Below are 23988 nucleotides of genomic sequence, written 5' to 3'. Positions count from 1 at the left end.
CGAAAGAAGGTGAGATTCTGGGGATGGGGCGTCTCGTGGAACGTAACAGAGAAACTTCGAGCAGGCTTCAGGAGTGTATGAGTGATGCTTGAAGTCTCTTTGCTCGTCAGATTGTCTCAGGTTGCTCTGTCCTTTGCTTCCTGTGGTGTTACACGCATCTTCATGTTAAGTGCTTATGCTGTCAGAGGAGTACTCAGGGTAATTGATGCTGTCCAGTGAGTCACAAATGGAATCCATGTCAGCCACTGTCGTGAAATGGATCTAATTCAATTTCTATGCTTTCTGGCTTGAGAGAAGATCCTTTGTGTCCTCCTCCACACCTTCTGCGTGTTTATTACACTCCAATATCAAGGAATTCAAAGGAAGTCCATTTCTGATGCCCGTTGCACCCATCTACTGATAATTATTTGTTTTGTAAAACCCAGTTTGGGTCTCTTGTATAAAGATGAGGTTTCTTTTGTAGGAAAACTAGATGATTAAAAACATTAGCTGTTGGAAAGTTTGAGGACTGTGCTGGAGGAATAGATTAGTGTGACTGTCGACATGAACTGTTTGCTCATGTAAGGGCGAGTCTAGGGTTCAAATGGTTAGTGTGGTGGATACTGGCCAGCTTCACCCTCCATCACACTGGCACACCATCCCCTCTATGGGAGTGTTGGTTACTGGTTCCAACAGGTTCCCTTTCTCTAAAGAACTGCTTCAGGCCAGCAGGAGTCTCACCATAGAGGAGGCCGTGGTTGCCTCTACCCAGCCTGGAGCGAAGGACTGAAATGGAGGCAACCAAAGGTGGACCTTGCTGCTTCTCTGGGTCACCTTGGGTCCTTTCTTCTCCCCCAGCCCTTTTCCTTCACCTTCTTACAGTCTCACCCCCCGCCCCCCCATCTGTTATGTCCCCAGTAAACTGTGTGCTCCTGAATCTCCATCTCAGGACTTGCTTCATTAAAGCCCAGCCCTTTCTGCTGAGATACTGTTGAAATGCTGAGCTGGAGGCAGACAGATGTGTGCTGTTCCTCTGTTTGCGTGCAGTTGATGTGTCTGTGGCTGCTTCTCAGATGCTCCTGGAATAAGTGGATGCCCCTGGGTGATAAGATTGGTTGTTTGAGTTCTGAAATTTACCATTCTTGAAAAGATGTTGGATATTCTGACCGGAAACAGTCTCAGAGTAGCTTACGTATGACCCCAAGATTCTTGTGGTGTAGTAATATATGAGATTTGTTCTTCTGGGAGTCCCCCTTCTCCTCACCCGCTTCAGATCTTTCATCCCTGAGCCTGCTGTAGTGGTTCATGTTAGTTTTGAGAATTTGGAAGCAGTTGGTAACAACCAGGTAGGTGCTTTCTCTACCTTTGTGGGGGAATGCCTCTTTTCTTTCAGGTTTGCCCCTCCTAGAAAATTCTCTTAGGGAACCAACCCACAATCTCTGGCTGCTCCCATCCTCCTTGCAGCCCTCTGACCTTCATTCATTATAGTTCCACAAAGCTGTCTGTGGTCTGTCCAGGCAACACATGAAGTGAGACCCTTTGGTGCACTGAGTACTTGACCTGAAGGAGACTGGGAGCCTTCAGAAGCAAGGCCTTCCTGCCTTCCTGCTCTCTAGTTCTAGTCTTCTCTCTCCACCTTAGGGGTTCCAGACACCAGAATTCCTCTTCCTCCAGCTGAGAGGGACACTTGAACCCTTCCTTCTACACACAAAAGCAAGCCGCGAAACCTAGAATGGCCATGTTCTCTCTTCTCTTTTCTCCTTAAATGTCTGAATTCCACAGGAATGCTTCAAATAGAGACTGGTCCCTCAGTCTGTTAGGATTGTAGCAAGCCTTCTGCCCAATCACATTTTTAAATGACTATCCATTTGTCAAGCAGAAGCCTAACAGTGTTTTCCAGTAGCTCAGGGTTTTCATTTCTGGAGGTTCAATGTTGTCTAAAACTTTGATGAATAAATTGCTGGGATTTTTTCCCTTGTTTTCTGATTTTGCTGGAACACTGACTGTGACCTTTTAGGTGGGTGATTAAAGGAGCCACATTCCTCTGCTTCTACTGGGCACTGATAGCCTTTCTTCAATTAATTATTTTTTTAGCATAACATGCAAAGTGCATAATGGGTCTACGCCTCAAGTATGCAGCTTTATGGATTTGCATATATTCTAGCAGCTGGATCAAGACACGGAGCGTTTTTCAGTGACCTATGCCCCCTTTAAAACCATTACCATCTGCCCACTTGTAAAAGGAACCACTGTTATGACTCTAACAGCACAGGCTAGTTGCGTGTACTCTCTTTATCACATGAATGGAATTGTGTAACACACTTCCTTTTTAAAATTCAGTTTATTTTATTTTTCCCAGGCAGGTTCTCTCCATGTAGCTCTGGCTGTCCTGGAATTCTCTATGAAGACTATCTTAGCCTTGAACTCAGAGATCTGACTGCTTCTGTCTCTGAGTGCTGGGATGAAAGGCGTGTGCCACTATTCCTGACTGACTTACATTCTCTTCTATTTTCCACCCTTGTCCATTGTTATGTCTGCAAACTTCATCCATATGATTCATTCTTATTTATAGATATTTTTATTCCATTAGTTTTTATTCTGTTAGGGAGAGGATATTTATTGTTATGCATTTTTATCCTGGTTATCATGTATGTTCTTGCCCTGAGTTCTCTTTTTACCTTGAATACTTGCTCAGGTATAGGCTTCTTGTGTTTCACACATTAGCTTATTGTGGGGGTTAAAATGAACCCCACTGGTGGCTGCTGACTACATTGAGGGTCATAGCTAAGAGGCCTTGAGTCTTCTCTCCCGGTTGTGCTGCAGGTGTATTTGAAGTATTCCTGCTGGGTCGACAGCTTGTTTTATTGGCACAATAACTACAGTAATAGATATTTAGGACTCTTAGTCTATGGATTCAGAGTGACTTTCAGTTTCTAGTTCATCTTTTCATGTTTCATTCATGCTCGGTAGGAAAGGCACCAAAAGCTTACCCTGTTGCTGATGGAAAAGTTAAGACACTCCGAGGAGAAGCCACCAACCCCAAGTGTTAGTGTCAAAACTGGAGCTACACTGTTGTTTTAGTTTTTTTTTTTTTCTCTTGGATCCAGTCCCAAGCTGGCTTCATCCATAGGAGACACTTAGGGATCACTCCTGCGGAAGAGGGTGTGTTAGTACAGCCTCAAATATTAGGATGGCTGAGTGTCTGGGGCTCCTTGTAGATGACTCTTCCTGTTCTGTTGTGTGATTCTGCGTGTGGGAGGGTTGTGTGTATGGGAGGGCTGAGGGCTCATCATTGCATGTATATCATTGCTTGTATTTTATGAAGCTTTCCGTAGGTTTTGCTTGTAAGTTATGCGTGCTTAGACATGGACAACAGAGGACTAAGGGATGCCTTCCCACAGGAAAAGTCTGTGATATCTTGAGTTTCTGGGGGGGCTTAGGAAACAGGGACCACAAATCTAGAAGGGCCACGATACTTTCTCCCCTCCCCATTTTATTGTTTCTGAATTTCATAAGCTCTCAGTTTTGCTTTCTGTGTGATGATGATTCTGATTATAATAGAAATGCATGGCAAAACAGGATTGATTTGATTAAAGAAAGAAAGAAATGAGGTTGAATTTGGCCAGATATCATTTGAAGTCTTCTAGGACATACAGATATACAGATGCTTTTTATTAGATTCTTTGTTTTAAATTATCACATTTTATTATTATTTTATTTTTATTATTGTTAGGTGTGTATGTGTGTGCGTGCTTGTGGATGTGTGTGTGTGCAGGCACACATGTCAGAGGACACTTGCTAGATAGAGTTGGTTCTTTACTTCCACCGTGTGGAGACTCAGAGATGAAACTCGCCTTTACCCTCTAAGCCAGCCCTTTATTTGATACTTTTTATTTTAAAATTTTTGCTTTATTATTTCATATGTATGTGTATTTTTCCTGCTTGTATGCCTGTGTATCACATGCAGACAGTGTCCACAGAAACCCAAAGAAGACATTGGACTAGAATTTCAGACCATTTTGAGTCACCATTCAGGTGCTGGGAATTGAACCCAGATCCTTAGGAAGAGCTGCCAGTGTTATGAACTGTTGAGCCATTCCACTAGCCATTCATTTGATTTGTAAACACGCATTTAGAAGCATTCAGTGTAAACAGTCAGTAAGTGAATGAAGATGTTGAGACATAGAGCTGACGTGAATATGACAATTGAGATAATTTGTAAAACAACTTAAGATCACCTTCTGGCTTGCTCTAAGTTTGAATTTTTAATTTTGTTGTTTGATGTATAGTTGGTACTGTAAAAGGGTCTTGATAATATCAACACCATATTGCTTTCTTACACATGGACTGATACAGATGTGTCTAGCTTTTTGTTGTTGTTATTGCTAAAATAGCTCTCTTTTTAATCTTTTTTTCTGTTTTTCTTCTTCAGTTCCTCTCTCCCCCAGATCCACTCACTCCATTTTCCCCTGGAAAAGACCAGGCCTCCCAGGGACATCAGCTGGACATGGTACAACAAGATAAAAAAAATACCAGGCACAAACCCTTACATCAAGGCAACCTAGTAGAAGGAAAAGGATCCCAAGAACAGGCAAAAGAGTGAGAGCCAATCCCCCATTCTCACTGTCAAGAGTCCCTCAAAACACCAAGCCTAAAATCATAACATATATACAGAAGACCTAGGTCGGAATCATTCAGGTTCCATGATTGCTGCTTCAGTCTCTGTGAGCCCCTAGGACCCCTGCTTCATTGATTCAGCAGGCTGCATTCTCCCAATATCCTCAACACCTCTGGCTCCCACAATTCCTCCTCCTCATCTTCATGGGATTCCAGGGGCTCCAAGGGGGGGAACCCAATGGAGACATCCAACCTGAATTCTCTCCGCCCAATGTTTGGCTGTGGGTCTCTGCATCAGCTCACGCCAGCAGCCTCAGGCAGCAATTCTGATCTTGACTGGACTAGGAACCAGTCTATGAGTATAGCAGAACATCATTAAGAATCACCTCGTTGATTTAAAATAGCTTCCTTGAATTTTGATTCCCATTATCATACAATTCACTTTGCCCCAAATGTCTAAGCCAATGACTTTCCATATCCTCAAGAGCTGTGTGACCCTCCTCAACGTTAGGATATTTTCATCACTCCAATAGAAGCTACACGCACATCAGCAGATTCTGTCTTTCCTTCCCAGGGCACCTCTGCTTTTCAAGTCCTGACCATGCTTCCAATCACTTTGCTACTTTCTGTCTTATTCTAGACAGTTAAAAACTGTTCCTTATGCCCAGCTGTAATTATCTATCCTTCAACTAGCTTTCACCTTTCCTCCCTCCTAACGAAGGAAGAAGCATTTGCTAACCGCCATTCTATCCTCTACTTCCATGAGATCAATTTTTATAGATTCCACATATGAGTGATATTATGTAATACTCATCTTTCTGTGCCTGGTTTATTTCACTTAAAATGATGTCCTGTAAATTCTTTTATGTAGCCATAAATGCCTGGATTTTGTTCTTTTTATATCTGAATAGTAAACGCCATTGATATGTATGGTATATATGTATATACTATATATAGATAGTACATATGAAAATATATCTAGGCATACATATATGTCTATAAAGGATACAAATAAATGTGCATGTGCACACCATGGTAACATGGTATATATTGTATGTATTCCTGAATTCATTGATGAATGCATGTCTTGTTTTTGTAAATAGCACTATAGCAAATACAGGAATACAGATATCTCTGCAACACACCAATTAAACTTCCTTTGGATTTATCTACATAGTAGTGGGGTTATTAGGCATATGATATCATTATTAATATCTTGACAAATTTCCATTTTTTCATGTGTAATATCTGTGCCAGTTTGCATTCTCTCATTACCAAATCTTGGCCTGTATTTGCTACTGACTGACTTGTTGATAATAAGCATTCTAACAAATTTGAGGGGATATTTTAATGTGGTTTTAATTTACATTTCTCTGGTGATTGTTGATATTTTATATATTATTGACTATTTGTCTATCTTCTTTTGAGAAATATGTATCCAAGCATTTTGTCTATTTTTGATAGTGCTATTTGTTTCCTGGCTATTGAGTTGTTTACAATCCTTATAAATTAGGGAAATTAGACCTTCAGTAGATTTGTAGACTGCAGATATTTTCACTCATCTATAGGTTGTTTCTTTATTCTGTTGGTTGTTTCTAGTTGTTTCTTTTCTTGTGCAGAAACATCTTAGTTTGATATGACCCCATTTGTCTATTTTTGTCTCTGTTGCCTTGGCTTTTGAGGTCATATAAAGACAACAATAATTTCTTTTTCTTCCACTGTCTTCCTTTGTACTAAAGCGAATTTCTCCAGGGGTGTTTTGATTTCTTGTTTTTTCTTTTTAGCACATCAATTATGGGCTTTTGCTTTGTGGTTACCCTGAGGCTTACAAATTACATCCTATAGTTATAACAGATTATTTAAAGCTGATAATTACTTAACTTAGATGGCAACAAAGCAACACAATGCTCTAACATTGAACTTCACTACCCCACATTTTGAGTGTCTGCATTATAATATGTCCCAGGAGTTGTTTGAGTATTCTGTTTGTGTTGTTTTGTCTTTTAATGTTTATGCTAAAGGCATAAGTGATTTATATACCCCATTTCTTATTATTCTGAATTTCACTGTCTACTTACCTTGACCCGTGGTGGGCTTTGTACTTTCAGAAATTTTATGCTGGTCTTTTTGTGTTCCTTTCTTTCACAGTGATGTACTGGCTCCCTGTAGTAGTTCTTGTAAGACAGGTCTGAAAGTAAAGAGGTCCCAGGGCTGTTGGTTGTCTGAGAATGAAGGTCTTGGTGCTGAAGGACAGCTCCGTTCAGGGCACTATCCTTCCTTGGCAGCTGTTCTTCAACATAGAGAGTGCATCTTCAGCTCTCTCCTGGTGTGTAGGATTTCTGGTAGAAGGCTGCAGGTAGACATATCGAAGTTCCTTCATATGGGAGTTGCTTCTATCCCCTTGTTGCTTTTCCTTCTTTGTCTTTCAGTTTTGAATGTTTACATTATGTATGTGGTAACCTTGTGTACTGGGTGGTTTTGTGTGTCAACCTAACACAAGCTAAAGTCATCAGGAGAAGGCTTCTCAGTTGAGGAAATGCCTTGATGAGATCCAGCTGCAAGGCGTTTTCTCATTTAGTGATCAATGGGGGAGGACCCAGCCCATGGAGGGTGGTTCTATCCCTGGGCTGTTGGTCCTGGGTTCTGTAAGAAGGTGGATCGAGCAAGCCAGCAAGCAGCTCCCCTCCATGGCCTCTGCATCAGCTCCTGCCTCTGGAATCCTGCCCTGTTTGAGTTCCTGTCCTGTCTTCTTTCAGTGATGAACAGCAATACTGAAGTGTAAGCCAAATAAACCCTTTCCTCCCCAACTTGCTCTTTGGTCATGGTGTTTCATTGCAGCAATAGAAACAATAACTAAGACACCCTTCCTGAATCCATTGTTGTTGGTGTTCCTTGTCTGCCCTTGTCCTGGATACTTATGTCTTTCCTGAGGTTTCGAAAGTTTTCTCCTATTATTTTGTTAAATCCTCATTTTCTACCTCTACTTCCTCTTGTTTACCAGTGCCATCTACATCTACTCTGTCCACATAGTCCCTTGAATCTTGCAAGCTTTCTTCATTACTTCTTGTTCATTTCATTTTCATGCTCATACATTTTAAGCACCCTGTCTTAAAAATCACAGCTCCCTCTGCTTGATCAGTTCTATTGTTAATGTTCACTATCACATTTTACATTTGCTCATTATAATTTTCAGTTCCACTACTTTTACTTGTGTTTTAAATATTTCTCCAATTTCACTGTTAAATTTTTCTGCTAAGTGTCTAACTTGTTTCTTGGTGAAGCTTGTTGAGCTTCCCAAAATAACTATTTTGAATTCTTTGTCTGAGAGTTCATATGTCTCCATCTCCTTACTGTCAGTCACTGGTACCTTCATTTGTCTTTGGTGACAACATGTTTCCCTCATTGTTCTTGTGTTTCATGGCCATGGACCAATATCTGTACACTGAAGAAGTATTTTGCAGTCTGGTTTTATTTGGGAATATATTTTAGCAGTAAGCCTGTCTAGAGACTCTAGGCTGGGCCTCTGTCTTAGTTTCTTTTTTTGTTGCCGTGACAAAACACTGCAACAAAGACAACTAGAGGAGGGAAGGATTTACATTGGCTCACAGAGTGGAAGTCCATCATGGAAGACAAGTCCAGGTGATGGGAGGTTGAAGCAGCTGGTCACATCACATTCAAAGCAGGAGGCAGAGAAGGATGGATGCCTGAGCCCACCTCTTTCTCCTTTTGATGCCATCTAGGATCCCACCCCAGGAAATGATGACACACCCACAGTGACATTGAGATATCAGCCTAATCAAGATGATTCCCCACAGGCATATGCAGAGACCTGTGTCCCAGCCAGTTCTAGATCTTGTTAAGTTGATAACTGAGATGAACCATTACAGCATCTGTTGTGGTCGACAGGCCCTTGGCCACTGTAGGTGTTATAGTGCTAGGGAGTGTCCTACACCTAAGATTGCCATGGTGGCAACTGCACAAGGCTAGAATCTTTTTAATTTTTTCAAAATTTTGAGATTATAATATAATTACATCATTTCTCCCTTCCCTTTCCTCCCCCCCAAACCCCCCCATACAGCCCTCTTTCCTCTCCTTCAAATTCATGGCTTCATTTTAAATTCATATATGTACCTAAATATAACCTGCTCAGTATATATAATGTTACTTGCCGCTCCAAAGCTGACCACTCAGTGTGTTCCTTCCTAGGAAAGACTGTTTCTCCAGCTCCCAGCATTCATGAGTCATGTAGGGTTGAGGCCTTGTGGTCTTTTCCCATCATCCACTTTGGCCTGACTATTTTGTCTAGGCAGTCATGTTGGTGAGACTTCATGGGTGTCAGGCTGGAACCTTCTAGTCACTCTGAACCCAAGCCCCTGTCTGCTGAGCTCTTCCATTCCCTGTAGGTCTCCATTTAGACCCCAGCAAATCTGTAGTTGAGCTGCAATGAAGTGAGGCTTCTTGCTGTGGCTACAAGTTCCCCTTTGCTACCATGAGGGCCTAGAGATCCAATCCACCAAGACTTTTTTGACTTTTACTGTGGAATAAAAGTCCCAAGATCTCAAGCCAATGTGTATGTTCTTCTCTTCCCCCAGGCAGGTGGTATCTTTTCCTCTACCCAGAGAAAGGGTATGCTTATTTTAAAAAAGCTGGGGTGACCCTGAGGGGAATGAATGGGGTTTTAATACAAGTTTCTTTTACTTGACACCCTTAGTTTACACCCTATTGGTCAATCATGCTTTCCCATGACTTCTCTCTTTTCATTAAACCTATTACAAAAAACATGTAGGTTTAACCATTAAAACATGTGGGGGTTTTTTTGGATGCAGTTTGCTGTCACATAATATTTTGGTAAATAAATTTGTGTGCCCCCCCACCCATTAATCTGTCACCTATTGTGAGGGGCCTCACCTGGAGAACCTGCCCCCCCACCCATTAATCTGTCACCTATTGTGAGGGGCCTCACCTGGAGAACCTAAGAGGGGAATAAATTTTTTCCTATTATAAATATTTAAAAAATCAGGTAATTAAGTTCTTTTCCTATTTTGGGAGAAAACAAAACAAACAAAAAACCCACAACAAAATATAAATTATCCTATAACTAGAAAGGATTTGCAATCAACTTTTGGGAGAGCATGTGTACAAATGTCACAATAAACAAAACCTCAATTCTGGAAGTGTTTCACTCTTTTTTTTTTTTTTTTAAAGATTTTTATTATGTATACAACATTCTGCTTCCATATATATCTGCACACCAGAAGAGGGCACCAGATTTCATAAGGGATGGTTGTGAGCCACCATGTGGTTGCTGGGAATTGAACTTGGTGCTCTTAACCTCTGAGCCATCTCTCCAGCCCGTGTTTTACTCTTTAGAATGGATGGGGTTGTCTTTCCTGAGGGTTTTGCTCTCTGAGAGGACACCAGATCTGGAGAAGAGGACCCCAGTGAGCAGACCTGTGGGAAATGTCTGGATGGCTTTCAACGGGATGTTTTATTGCAGTATGTAGAGCAGACTTTTTTTTTTTTTTTTTTTTTTTTTTTAAAGGCGTCTTGGAAACAAAGTAACTGTTCCCAAGTAAACAGTGGAAGTGGTTTTAGGTGATTAAAGCAATCCGGAAGATTAGTTTTGTTTCCTAGAATCACCTTTGCTTCTCCTTTATTGACGAAAAGCTTTCCCCCACCGGTTGAGTTATCTATTTTAGATATTGCCTGATCTTGGTTTGTAAATGTAAAGCAAGCCTTTTAATCTTTTTTAATGTAAATTTGATAGCCTGTACCAGCAATTACTCCACTTTGTTGCGGCTCCTCCTCAGAACAGTCTCTGTTTTATGTTTAATTGTCCTAATTGTCCAAATTTGAATAAACCTGGAGAGCAGCAATGGAGATCATTGCTTGTTTTAAAATTTACAGAAAGGTTTAAGCACTCCCTCCTGAACCTCTCTTTAATTCTTTACACAGTTAATTATGATCTGGGAGATTGGAAAACCTTGTTATTGTCCCTGGAGCTGTTACTCCAAATTACAGGTTTGTTTATTTTTGTTTTACTGCTTTATATCAAATGGCACCTTCTTGTGAACATGATGAAAAGCTCATCAGAGAAAATGTGTTAAGTTCACTTTTGAATCAGTGCAGGGTTTCAGCAAGGGGGTATTTAGGCGAAAGGGTATGTGAGCCTGGAGCCGGTGATTCTAATCACAGAAGTGCTTGCCTTTCATTCCCTTTGCCTCCTCATCCCCTTTTAGCTATCTTCCCATTCATCCATGTACTTGTCAACTTTTAGAGGGCTTGGACTAAACGACATAGCAGTTAAACTGAGATGTTCTCATTCAATAATATTTAAAAAATGAATAGAGTGTATTTCAAATTTGTCTGAATTTTAAAGTTGATTCAGTTCATGCTTTAGTTTGGGGTAGAGAGACCATTGGAAAAGCAGGCAGGTCTTAGTGTCCTGAGATTGACAGTTGGCTTCAGAACCAGGTGCAGATCATGAGGCAGGCCCTTGATGTAGCTGTCAAATGCAAGGCTCGTCCAGCCCTGCCACACCCTTCCTAATGTATCTATGTTTTCTTTATTTCTCCCCTATTACCATGCCAAGAAGCCAGGTCTCCACTCAGCAGCTGGAGACACTTGGAATGAATAATCCTCTCGGGTTGATGTCACGTGTTAAATTTAGTATGCTCAGGTATCGGTGAGAAAAAAATGCCTCAGAGAATATATAAAGCCACATAGAGATATAAAGATAGCACACTTGACCAGTGTTGTGGCCAGATCTGTTTAGGCTTGCCTAAAGAGACCTTGGGGTGACCTTAGACAAGTCACTAAAGGCCTCTGGGAGTAGCTCTCAGGGGTGCAGTATAAGGAGGACAGATGAGTGTCCCCTTTTTAAAAGAGGCTCCATTATCATACACAAGGTCAGATCAAATGAAAATAAAATGTTCTCTCTGAGCAGTTGTGAGTTTCAGCAAGTGAATTCTAATCATGCTTTGTATTCACAGACAGGAAATGTCTATTCACAAGGAATGAATAATAGATAACTACTTTCTTTGCTTTGCACCTAGTTATAATTCTACAACTAACATAATACTAAATGAGTTTCCTTTCCCTCTGATGTTTCATATTCTGGTTACATGCTGTAACCTCAAAACTCAGCAGCTTGAAAAATCAAACAGCTGAGGAAAATGGATCTTTAATTTTCCCACCAATTTACCACCCCCTGACCTCTTGTTCCAGATCATGTGGTCAATTCTTAGACAAATGGTATATTTTTAAATCCCTGTACCCTCATGAAGACGATGGACCTCGGCCAATCATAGCTCCTTTCCCAGATCCAATTTTTATTTGCTACATTTTAGAGCTAAGGCTTATTCTCATAGTGAAGTATTAAACGCCCACATTTGCTGTATCATACCTCAAATAATTTAACCAAATTGTTTTTGAAATTGCATATAGTGTTCATTTGGGGTCATTTGGGGGTGTTTACATAGCTCACGAGTGGTAATTTACATTAATAAACAGGAGTAATAAAAACAGTTTGTTCACAAGAATTGTAAGCTATGTCATCATGCATAGCTTGATGAGAAGAAAGAGGGCCAGGGTGAAAGAACAACATAGCAGGAATCTGGGAGAGCTCACAGACGTAAGTTTATCAGCTGTTCATTGAAGAAGAGAAGGAAAGTTCCCTCAGAAGCAGTTCTGAGGGACACTGTGACTGTTGAAGGTCACACAGCTGGTTTGCTCCACAGTTGGCCCAGAAGCTCACAATTTTCTGGCGTCTGGTCCAGCGAATTTTCCATCTCGCCATGCAGCCTCTTAGCTTGTTGGTTTTGGGTCAGAAACACAATCAACATAGGGCAGAGAGCCTAGATTCTGAAAATGTTGAAAGAGAATCTAATGACAAGCAAATTTTTATGGAAGTCCTGGGAAATTGACCTGTTCCATAGCACAGTCATGGTGTCCAGCTAAAACTGGAAGGTGATGAGTAGCTGTCCATCCCTTGTTGACCTCTAGGTTCTCTTCCTCAATTGATAACTTAAGGAGTTCCAAAGGATATACAAGTTCTACCAGAGTCATCAATGTGATGCAGTAAAAATAATAATGGACAGACATTCCCCTCAAGAAAAAGTAAAAACGGAAAAAGTAACGCATAAACAAAAGCATGATTATGAGAATTCTGATGTTAGGTAGTGGAACAGTGGATGGAGGGCAGCTATTTTGGCAAGAAGAAAGATGGGTGGTATGTGTCATAAGATATGAAATTATGGTGGCACAAAAGCAAGATGGCACATAGGTCAGCCCACTGAGCCGACACAGATCCCATTAATATGTGCACATGTATAGTGTGTATGTATATATGTGTATAGGGGTTTATAGGAATGGTTCCCATTTCACAGTGTTAGAATATTTTATTCCTAAAACTTATTTTTAATGATATATATGTGTGTCTGTGTATGGGTTTGTGCATATAAGTGCACATGCCTGGGGAGGGCATCATATCCCCCAGAGTTTGAATTACAGCTGGCTGTGAACTGCCTGACATGGGTGCTGACAACCAAACTTAGGTCCTCTGGAAGCAGTAAGAACTCTTAACTGCTGGGCCACATCTCCAGCCCCACAGTGCTAGATCCTCCAGTTATCCTTGTAATAGCCATAAATCAAGGATGTATTTGGGAATTGTTTGAGCTGCTAAATGAATCTCATAAACAGTTCCAAGTCAAGATGCTGAGAGGCAGGATAGAAGTAACACCTCTCTCTTACAGAATAGCTCATTCCTCCCTGGCTCACCTCCCCTCTCTTCATTTGTATGTACTAATTATGGGCATCCTCTCACAAGATCTTGGAATTCAAGCCTTCTGTCCTGATAGTCCAAAAAAGCTCATATGCTTCTCTTATATGAATCAGCATCTGTCTAAAACCATTTTCCAATGTTCACCTTTCATTGATTTTATGAAGAAGGAGGATTTGGTGCAGACACTATGTGGAATAACTGAATCAACCTTACAACAACACCATGAAGCAGTCAAAAAAAAAAAAATAGAATGTTAGGAGTTGTCCAGGTCTGGGCCTTGTTCTGGTTACTGAAGCATATTATCAAATTCAATTGCATCAATGTTTAAGCCAGAATTCTTTTCAAAAAACATATATTTAACTTTAATGTATATCTATGTTAATATAAATTTAATTTGTAAGTTAATCCTATGATTTGAATGTCAGTTGCTTCTCTAAAACGTAAGCCTCAAGCAATAATATTGAGAAGTATAACCTTTGGGAGGCAATTAAAGAATGAGGATTTTGACCTCATGAACAGATCTTATTCTTTTGCTCCTCTCTCCTTCTATCTGTGCAATGGAAGATGTAACAAGAAGACACTCATGAGACAGAAAATACCAGAGCCTTGGTCTTAGACGTCCCAGCCCCCTGAAAAGTAATAATAAAATTATATTATTTAAAACTATCTATTCTCAGGTATTTTGTTACAGCATAAAAAATGGGCTAAGACATCGTACTTATACTTAACGTACTTTGTATATATTTGATATTTATTTATCCTTAAATTATGTGCATGTGTGTGCCTGCATGATTTTATGTGTACCATGTAAGTTAACGTGCCTGTGGAAGCCAGAAGAATGTGCTGGATACCCTGGACCAGTGGTTATAAGCTGCTTAATGGGGGTGCTAGGAACTGAGCCTGTGTCTTCTGCAAGAGCCATAATGCTCTTAACCTCATAGCCATACCACCAACCCTAGTTAGGATATTTTAAAGATTGTATTGACCATTATATGTATATCCACTATGTTAGGAAACCCTTTGCTGATATCAGGCTACACAGTGGTGAGTTTTTTGATCCAAATTCTGCTTGGTAAGCAGAGAGTAAAAGAATGTATTTGGGAGGAAGTTCTATGTAAACTATAGAAAGACCCTAATAAAATACACCCCCCACCTGAACAGGTTGTTGTAATGAACAAGGTATCAGTGTAGGCATAAGTTTCCTGTTTCCTGTCCCAACTTGCCCAGTCCCAAATAATCACTCTCAGGCCTATATTAACTACTCAGCCAATAGCTCAGGCTTATAACTAACTAGCTTTTACAGTTTAAGTTTATCTATATTCCTTATTTACGTTCTGCCACATGGTAGATGAATATAACACATTCATCTCCTGCTCCTTCTGTGTCTGGTTGGTGACTCTTCTGACTCCACCTTTCTTCCTCTCATCATCCTTAGTTTTGGTGCTCTGCCTATACTTCAAGCCTAGTTACTGGGCAATCAATGTTTTATTAAACTGATTTGAGTGATGTATCTTTCCAGTGTTCAAGAGGATTATTCCACAGCATAGCTGAGTCCCCGAATTCAGTGTGTTTTTACCATGGATAGCATGAGTTGTGCTGGAGTAGAGATAGTGATGAGAAAGAAGCAAGACTTTTAAGCTGCCTGTTGGCTGGCATCCCTAAGCTGTTCAAGTCCTTAGCACATGAGTCCACGCACACAAGGAATCCGTGTATTTGTTACTTTGTTTATTGTAAATGCAACATATGTTGGTAGATTGTATTATCCAGGGAAGATCAGTCTAAGCGTACACACCTTTCAAAGCAGTGGTCTTCCTTTGGTTAGAGTCAGGGAGATGTAGTACAACAGAAGTCAGGAGTGGGAATCAGAGAAAGCCAAGAACAAAAAAGGGTTTGAAGTGCCTGTTAGGAGACGTGGGCTACCTGTAAAGTCTGAGAAGAGGCCACAGGAATGAAGGGTTTCACTATTCTGAGAACTAGTAAAAACAGGGGCATCAAGAATACAAACACAAGAAGGAAATTCTGCCAGCAGCCTCCATGACCTCTAAGCAAATTCTTCCCTAGTATCTCCCCAAGGAGAACATAGTTCTGCCAGTATCTTGATTTGGTATTTGGGGACCTGGAGCAGTTTAGTCAGGCTCTGGTCATACTTGTTACCCATGAATGTGATGGAACATAAATGAGCTTTGCTTTCAGCCTTGAAATAGAGTATCAAAGCAAAGTCTTTATAGGTTTGTGTTCAACCTAAGAAAAGAAGCTGACAAAAAGAAAAAAACAAAAACAAAACAAACCAACAGAACTTTGTATATATATCCTTTTCTATGCCAAACAGAATTCAAAGGACAGAGATGCTTGAACACTAGCTAAGCTAGGTCATCCAATACCAACTGCTGTCTGTAGGATATGATGAAAGTAAACATCTGGCTTTTTGCATAATTTTGATCAAAGGAGCATAATATGCTTTGCACACACTCTGAGGGAAATCAACTGCATTAGGCGTTTCACCAGGGAAGAACTGTCCAGGTGTTACAGATTCAGAACAAGATGCTGCTCCTTACGTTCTGTGACAAAAGAGTCAATGAGCAGCCATGCTGATACCCTGACAGTCAGAGGAGGAAGAGCTTTGCTCTGGGTCTATTGGTACTTAGCAGTCACCTGTTCTCAACAACTGGCTGCAGTGAGGCAGCATGTATGCAGTGCCATCTCTTAAGGCTGTAGCTAAGGCAGTGTGTATGCAGTGCTGTCTCCTGCTGGCTGCAGTGAGGCAGTGTGTATGCATTGTTGTCTCCCACTGGCTGCAGTGAGGCAGCGTGTATGCAGTGCCATCTCCTAAGGCTGTAGCTAAGGCAGTGTGTATGCAATGCTGTCTCCTGCTGGCTGCAGTAAGGCAGTGTGTATGCATTGTTGTCTCCCACTGGCTGCAGTGAGGCAGTGTGTATGCAGTGTTGTCTCCTATTGGCTGCAGTGAGGCAGTGTGTATTCAGTGTTGTCTCCTATTGGCTGCAGTGAGGCAGTGTGTATGCATTGTTGTCTCCCACTGGCTGCAGTAAGGCAGTGTGTATACAGTGCTGTTGTCTAAATGTGATAGTTTACTATTGCTTTGTGAGTGTTCTTTTCTCAGACCTGGGACAATCAAATATGTGTATATTTAAATATTTGCTTTATCAATGTATAAAATAGTGTATAAACTATGTACAAGATTATAGGGATGTTTGGAAAGAAAGTTTTTCTTTGTACTTTGAGTTTGTTGGCTAGGCTGGTCTGGAACTCTTGGTCACAAAGCAATCCATTCCAGATCTGCCTTCCAAGCACTGAGAGGTGCAACACCATCTCCACCTTAGGACATTTTTTTTTCTCATATAAAAAACAGAATCCATACATTCAATGATTATAAATTTTATGTAACATTGAAGCCTTCATAGTGGAGGGCCAAAGAATGTGGCATCTATGTATGTTTTATGCACAAAATTAGTGGTTAGTGGAGTGGGGAAATATGATTAGAAAAGGGGGCCCAATATAATGGCAATAAACTAGGTGGACTTAGGCCCATTTGTTTGGCTTCTGTAGTCCTGTGTCTTCTAAGATGAGGGTGTTTCATTCCTCAGGCATAGGGTGCTCTGTCCAGGGAAATCCAGTGAGATTTTTTTGACCTGCTTTAGGAAAGACAGTCTGTTTCTATTTGGTGTTTTCTCAAATGCCAAGATACGATATTTTGGCATCCAGTGGCCTGAACCCCATCAGGGGTATTCAACAGAAAATACAATTCATTGCTTCTAAGAGTTCGTGTGATTAGATTAGGTCCAGCTGGATAATCTAATTCCATCACCTTAATTGCATCTGCAAGGTGCATTCTGACATGCAATGTGACATGCTCACAGGTTTCCAGGATAAAGGCTTGGACATCTTTGAGGACCAGTTTGCCCATCATAAAGAGCTTATCAATCTTCTTTCTCATTGCTGTCTCCGATCCAGAGAAACTCATGATCTGAGTGGTAAAAAGAATTACTGATATTGAGGACTCCAATATCTGGGTATGGGGTACTGAGATCTCTTCAGCTGTGGGGTGTTTTGGCGGATTTTCTAGGGTTTCCATAAGACATTCTCCCAAAGAAATTTTTGCTCTCTGATCACCAATTAGCATCCAGATTAAAATTTACTTCCTGGCCAGGTGAGATGGCTCTGTGGGTAAGGATGCTAGCTGCCAAGTCTGAAGACCTGAGCTTGAACCCTGGAAGCCTCACAGTGGGAGGACAGAACTGACCCTCACAAGCTGCCTCTGACCTCCACATTTGTGCCAAGGTGTACACACACACACACACACACACACACACACACACACACACACACAGAGGCAATTTGATATGCAGAAAGGATTTCTTAGGATAGGGAATACAAACAATTAGGATGATTGGAATAAAAATATGTATTGTAATTTATTATACAAACAAAATTATCTAATGTATAAATCTGGTATATCTATAATCTATAGTGAGGTCAGTGGCCTATGTTGTTGACATTTTAGCTCTCCTTTGTGTTGGTTCATGCATCCATTTATTTACTGAATTTTACTTTAGTTCATTCTTACCTGATGCAGTTGGGGCTAGTGGTTGGTCACTTCATTAAAATATTCAAAGAAGAAGTTACATAAAAATGACAAATGGATTCTGTCACATGAATGGTAGTCCCTCATCTATCTCTTGATGTAGATTTGAGGCCACTTCTCTATGCATGGGTCTACCCTGTGAAGTCTGAGTTGCTTCTCTTACATGAAACATATCCATTATGATCCACAGTGCTCATTTTCAGTCTGTTCAAAGTGCAATGAGAGCATACAGACACTTGCAAAGCAATTTGAGTGAGGAATTTTATTTACTCTGCCTCATTCTTTACATTATCTAGTCCACATCTAGTTGATAGCATTTCTCCCAATAACTCATCGTTAAGTCTTTCCAAGGATTCAACCAAATTTTAATAAAAGCATCACTCTTCCCATTGGTTTGCACATTGGTTTTTTTTTTGAAGAGCTAAATTCATGGGGAGAGACTCACAGAGGATCTTAGAAACCTACTGATAGCAAGGGTTAGTCATTCATTCATGCATGCACATGTTCATTATTTATTTAGTGACTACTATATGCCAGGCACTGTTTGGGACCTGGGTATATAGAAATGAATAAGACTGACAAAAACTTTTGTCCTTCTGGATCTCCCATCTGGTCCTGGCACACTTAGTACCGGGACATCAGTCAGCACATATTGCAGAGGGAATAATACCATCAGTTAATGAAATGAGATGGTCACTTCAAAGAATTCTGACACCCATTTTAAACTTTCCATTTTAAAACTCTCCCACTTTCCTGAAGACATCAGAAATATTTTTCTCCTGGGTGTTTCCCATCTCAGGTGTGACTTGCTTCTCAGATTTTCTCTGCACTATCTCTTGGCAAGTTATAACAAAGAGTTACCACAAGGTAACTTTATCTCCAAGTATTTTGCTCTTGCAGTGTGTCTCACGAACTGGTGTCAGAATTGGAGCTGGCAGGAGGTGTTTTCTCCATCACACTCTGAAAGCAGGGCTGATACTGTGAGCATCTGGCCTATGCATTTGCACCCCCCTGCCCCCCCCCCGTGTTCAGAAGTGTCTCTATGTTTCTCCATTACTGTCTTAAAATTCTTAATTTTCAAAAGGCAAGTCCTGCACGCTTGTTTTTTCCATGGTCCTTGCCAATTATACAATTTCGTTTCTTAAAGAGCATACAGTAGGTCCTGGTTTCCTGGTTATCAAATCTAAACTCCTCTGCCTGGCCACTAAAGTGAATGTCCACCTCTCCTCTCAATAGCTTCTTCCTTTAATCTCTCTTTGATGGAGTCTTTGTTTGAGCTGGCCAGGCCTGCTTCTCTTGCGTGAAATTGACCTACTTCTGCCACTGGGTTGTGGCTTAAGTACCTCTCTCTGATGACAATGGGCTCTGTGTTTCTCAGCTCCAGCCTCACTCTCCAAACCTTTGTAACTGAACTCAGAATTTGGCTTCCTCCAACTTGAGTTTCTCCCTGCTCAGTGTTTATGTGATTGTGAAGGTAAATTCTCTAGCAAGGCTCTAATGGTTATTCCTCATTTAATGTCCATTGCAGGCCTAGCTATAGAACCAAGTGTTCACATGTGTAATCTCACTTTTAGATACAAGTCTGTACTTCCTCTTCAGCTTTGGGCATTATTCAGTGCAGTCTGACTCTCCTTGTAGACTTCAAATTTTCCAAATCCATGGGTCATGTCTCCTTCATTCATTTATACTCTCTTGGCATCATGCACATGATGTTTGAGGCAGTGCCAGGTCTCTGTCTATGACCAAATTGATGGACAAAATATTAATAAAAGATGCATGTATAAGGTACATACTTCTTTTGTGTACTGAATTTTGTAGCTAGCAGCAGCATCCCAGGAAGAATTTGCTGGTTTGAGGACTCTAAAAACTGGTCTGTACTGTAACTCGGATTAATTGTTCTTGTGATTGAAGCTAACAAGTATATAATGCCTGCTAGGCATCAGGCCAAGCCAATGATTTGACTTCTGCTTACATTTGCAGCTAAGTTGATTTTGTAAAATGTACCCATGTACACTACACACCTGTCTTTGCAGTGGGTGTATTTCGCTTGTTGGAATACTTAACCTTGTATGTTTAAGGCTGGGACTTCCAAAGCTAATTACAAAAGTATTGCTGTAGATGTGCTTCCCCCAAATGTAAAATGCCATATTCAGATGCCTTTAGGACATCCATTAAAACAGTCAGAAAAGAGGCCATGGTGTTTATCAAGTCAGGGAGACTCCTGTCTAATAACAGTGAGTTCTTTTATGCCATTAAGAGATGAGCAGGACCTGTCAGGGGAATGCTCAACATAAGGTAACGTCAAACTTGCTGGAATAACTTACTCCCTGCAGGACTCCCATCTGTGGAGTCACTGGGGAGGTGGCTTCCTCTGTGTGAATCCTCAGATTTGTCAGTTAAATTAGATGCCCAAAGGCAAAACCGGCTGACAGGGGCATTATGGTACACTCCTGGAGGATTTAGAACCCATAATCCTCCAAGGAGATCCCATTCACAGTTTTTCATTTGTTCTGATGCTAAGGGTCATATCAGATTTAAAAGAAAGTGATAAGAAAGAAAGCCAGGGGGTCAGTCCCCTCAAGACTCACAGTAGCACTAGAGAGTTCCTGTCTGTACCACAGCAGGCTCGTGTCTAGGAAGTTATGTATGAGATGCTGGCGGAGAATAAAAATGGGGTAGATTGCAAAAATACAGTAAATCTTTGTTTTGGCCTTCATAGCATCTCTAAGAAACACACTCATTGAATCTATCCTGATTAATTTACTATTCCTGTTTCGTTGTCCCTCTTGTCTTTGCCCTTACCATTCTATACTAGAGAACCTTCAACAGACCTCCAGCGTGGCGTGAAGATGTCTTGAGTAAGATAACATGAAGATATACTCAAGGACCACTGAGCATCCCCCCAGGGCATTTCCTGTCCTATGAATACCAGTCTGAAGACCTTGGGCCAAGTTGTTGGGTTTTAGTTCTTCCTCACTTCTGAGGAAGGGTTCTGAAGCTTAATGAAACTAGACTTTTGGTAAGTCTACTTCATCAGCCCCTAGACCCAACTCTGTTTCCCAATCACAGTATGGAAAGGAAGTTACCTGGGAGATTATGGCCCCCTCCACTTTAAAATAGATGTCGAATGAAGGTATACTGAAGTACCACTGATTAAAGGTTGAATGAACAGTGGGGAGTGTTTTTCTTTAGGCTTCTCAGAAGCAGATGCTGGGACAAGAGGGTCAAATGGAAGCATCATATTTGGGAGGTGACAATAAGAATTCCTTGTAGTAGAAGTTGGAAGTGAGATAAGGAAGAAAAAGAGACCTTCAAAAGTTTCATTACCCAGCTATCCTCATTCTGCCTAGAACTTCTGGGAGAGAGGGTAAACACAGCTCAGGGGCTGGAAAGGTGGCTCAGCCGGTAAGAGCACTCACTGTTTCTCTAGAGAACCTATCTCTGTGAGTTTGAGGCCAGCCTGGTCTACAGAGTGAGTTCCGGGACAGTCAGAGCTGTGACACAGAGAAACCCTGTCTCAAAAAAAAACCAAACCAAACCAAATAAACAGCAACAACAAAAGACATTGCTCAGGCTTATCTCACCTGACACCTTTCAGAAAAAAACAACACCTCACCATAGCAAGAAGAGCAAGAAGAGGTTTTTTTTTTTTTTTTTTTTCTTTTGTGAGTAGAGTCTTTTTGTTTTGGGGATTGACCTGGGGACTCATGTAGCATAGGTTCACATGGTCCAGGCTGGCCTGGAAGAGTCTGTTGTGTCGATTTTCTGAGCCCTGCAATTACAGGTGTATCACTGCACCTGGATGAAGCGGGGCTATTTGGTTACCCAATCAATCCCTTTGCCAGCTGCACCTCTCCCATTCACCCCAGAGGAAGGCTGAGCTCTCTCTTGCAGCCAAACAAGCATAGCAGAGAATCATGGGTATTCACAGTTAGCACACTTTCATGCTTAAAGAGGAGTGGATGAGAAGAGACAGTGACCCAACCTGTACATTGAGAGTGGGAGGCAAAGTAAATGTCCAGAATGCACAGAGAAGCCATCTTTAGGATTTCCCTCTTTGTGTGTTAATGAAGAATATCTCAGGGCAAAAGAAAACCCCTTAAGACTAGCAAGTGGGAACTTTAGAACAGCCAGCATCTACCTAAATTCTGCAAGGTAACTGGTTGTTACTTGCCCTTGGGTGGGTTTTGAGAAGATTTTTTTTTTTTTTTTTTGCAAGAGAAGATAAATGTGATCGACAGATAGCCTCAAAGAAATCTGATTGTACAATACACTTTGAAATTATCCATTGTGGACTTAATCTTTTTGCGCAAACCCAAGAGTCCTTTAGCTAATTCTTTTCCCAGTGAAGGAGCCAATCAATGTCCTTTCAGGGGAGAAAATTACTAGAGAGCCTGGTATGTGTTTTGATGCCCTAATGAGGCACTATGAATTATCCAACCCAAACCAATTAAGTCTCAGCCTAGATAGAAGGCTACTGAGGAGACGAGGACACAGCATGCATTTAGGGCAGAATTAACTGCTTCCATAGCCTGGAAACAGGCTTGGGGGGAAGCCAAACCTTGGGGGAACTTTGCTGTCCTGAGAGCTGGCAGCCAAAATGGGATCCAGCCCAGCATGAGTGCTGACACGTTTGCTTCTTTGGCCTTAAATTTTTAAAAATGTCTGTAAAACATAAAGTATGTTTGGAACATTACATAAGATTACGAAGAGAGAACGGATGATGAAAACATAGTATGTCAGAGACAATAAAATAAGGCAAATGAACTGCTGCTGACTAGGGGCTTGACCTTGGGCCGGTTGCTCAGTCCTTTCATGTCAATCAAATGGGAAATTATAGCCCAATAATGTGGTTTTGGATTGCAGCTCAATAAGCAAGCTCTAATCTCTTGGTTATGCCTTACTGTACCATGGGAAACCGAGCACTTATTTTCATTTTAATGTGATCTCTTCCATTGGGCTGTGACTCTCTGAAGCACACAGCACAATGCTTGGCTTGCCGTTGGAACTCAGGAATGTTGAATAAATGTGGAGTGAATAGTTATTCAAAGACTACGATGAACCCAGAAGTATCTGAATGAGCACACTATCACCCCAAATAACTGCCTAAATGGAGTGACTTCTATTGGCTTTTTATACATGATGTGTTTAAAAGTATATAGAAAGGGCAGGGGAGATGGCTCAGTCAGTAAACTGTTGGCTGTGCAAGCATGAGGACCTGTGTAGGAAAGGTCAGGTACATTGTTGTATGGCTGTAATCCCAGGGTGGGAGGGAGAGACAGGACAATCCCTGAGTCTTGCTGGCCAGCCACTCTAGATGAATCAGCAAGCTCCGAGTTCAGTGAGAGGTCCCGTCTCAAAATATGAAGTGGAGAGTGATTAATGATGCTGTCCTCTGAACTCCACATACATGTGTACATATATGAAATATGTATGTACATTCATATGCACAAAAATACAAACAGTGATAGGTGTAGATTAGGGAGACAGAAGAAAAACAGCAGAGCTGTTGGTGAAGCTTGTGTGGGGTGATGAGTAAAACACAGGCTCTGGGGTCAGGTGGGTCTTGACTCTGCTATCTGTTAGGTAACTTCACTTTTCTGTGAGTTACTTTCCTTTCTGGTCTTCAGCTTATTCTTCTGCATTTTAAAATTTACAACAAAGATCATATAACCCCAAAACTTCTAGACAACTTTGAGAGACAGTTTGTTAGGTAGAAGCACTCAGCTTAAGCTGGGGGCTACCTGGCACAAAGTCTAGAGTGACGTGTAAAATTCTCCATCAAGTTGTCTTTAGGTCTCTTGCATCAGATCTTGACGAATATCCAAGTGCTATTTTATTTCACATACCTTTTTCTTGCCTCTATGATCCTCCCCTCTATGTCCTAGCTCCATTTTTTTTTAAGTAGGCTTGTCCAAGGTTGGAGAACCCCTCACCCCTGTTTTCATTTTAGAGGTGGTAATGGTATGTCATTGGGAAAAATGAAGATGTTGAAATTTCACTCTTTCCT

The sequence above is a fragment of the Cricetulus griseus genome, chromosome 2 (genome assembly GCF_003668045.3).
Source record: "Cricetulus griseus strain 17A/GY chromosome 2, alternate assembly CriGri-PICRH-1.0, whole genome shotgun sequence".
NCBI lineage: Eukaryota > Metazoa > Chordata > Mammalia > Rodentia > Cricetidae > Cricetulus > Cricetulus griseus.
This window is presented reverse-complemented; position numbering follows the sequence as displayed.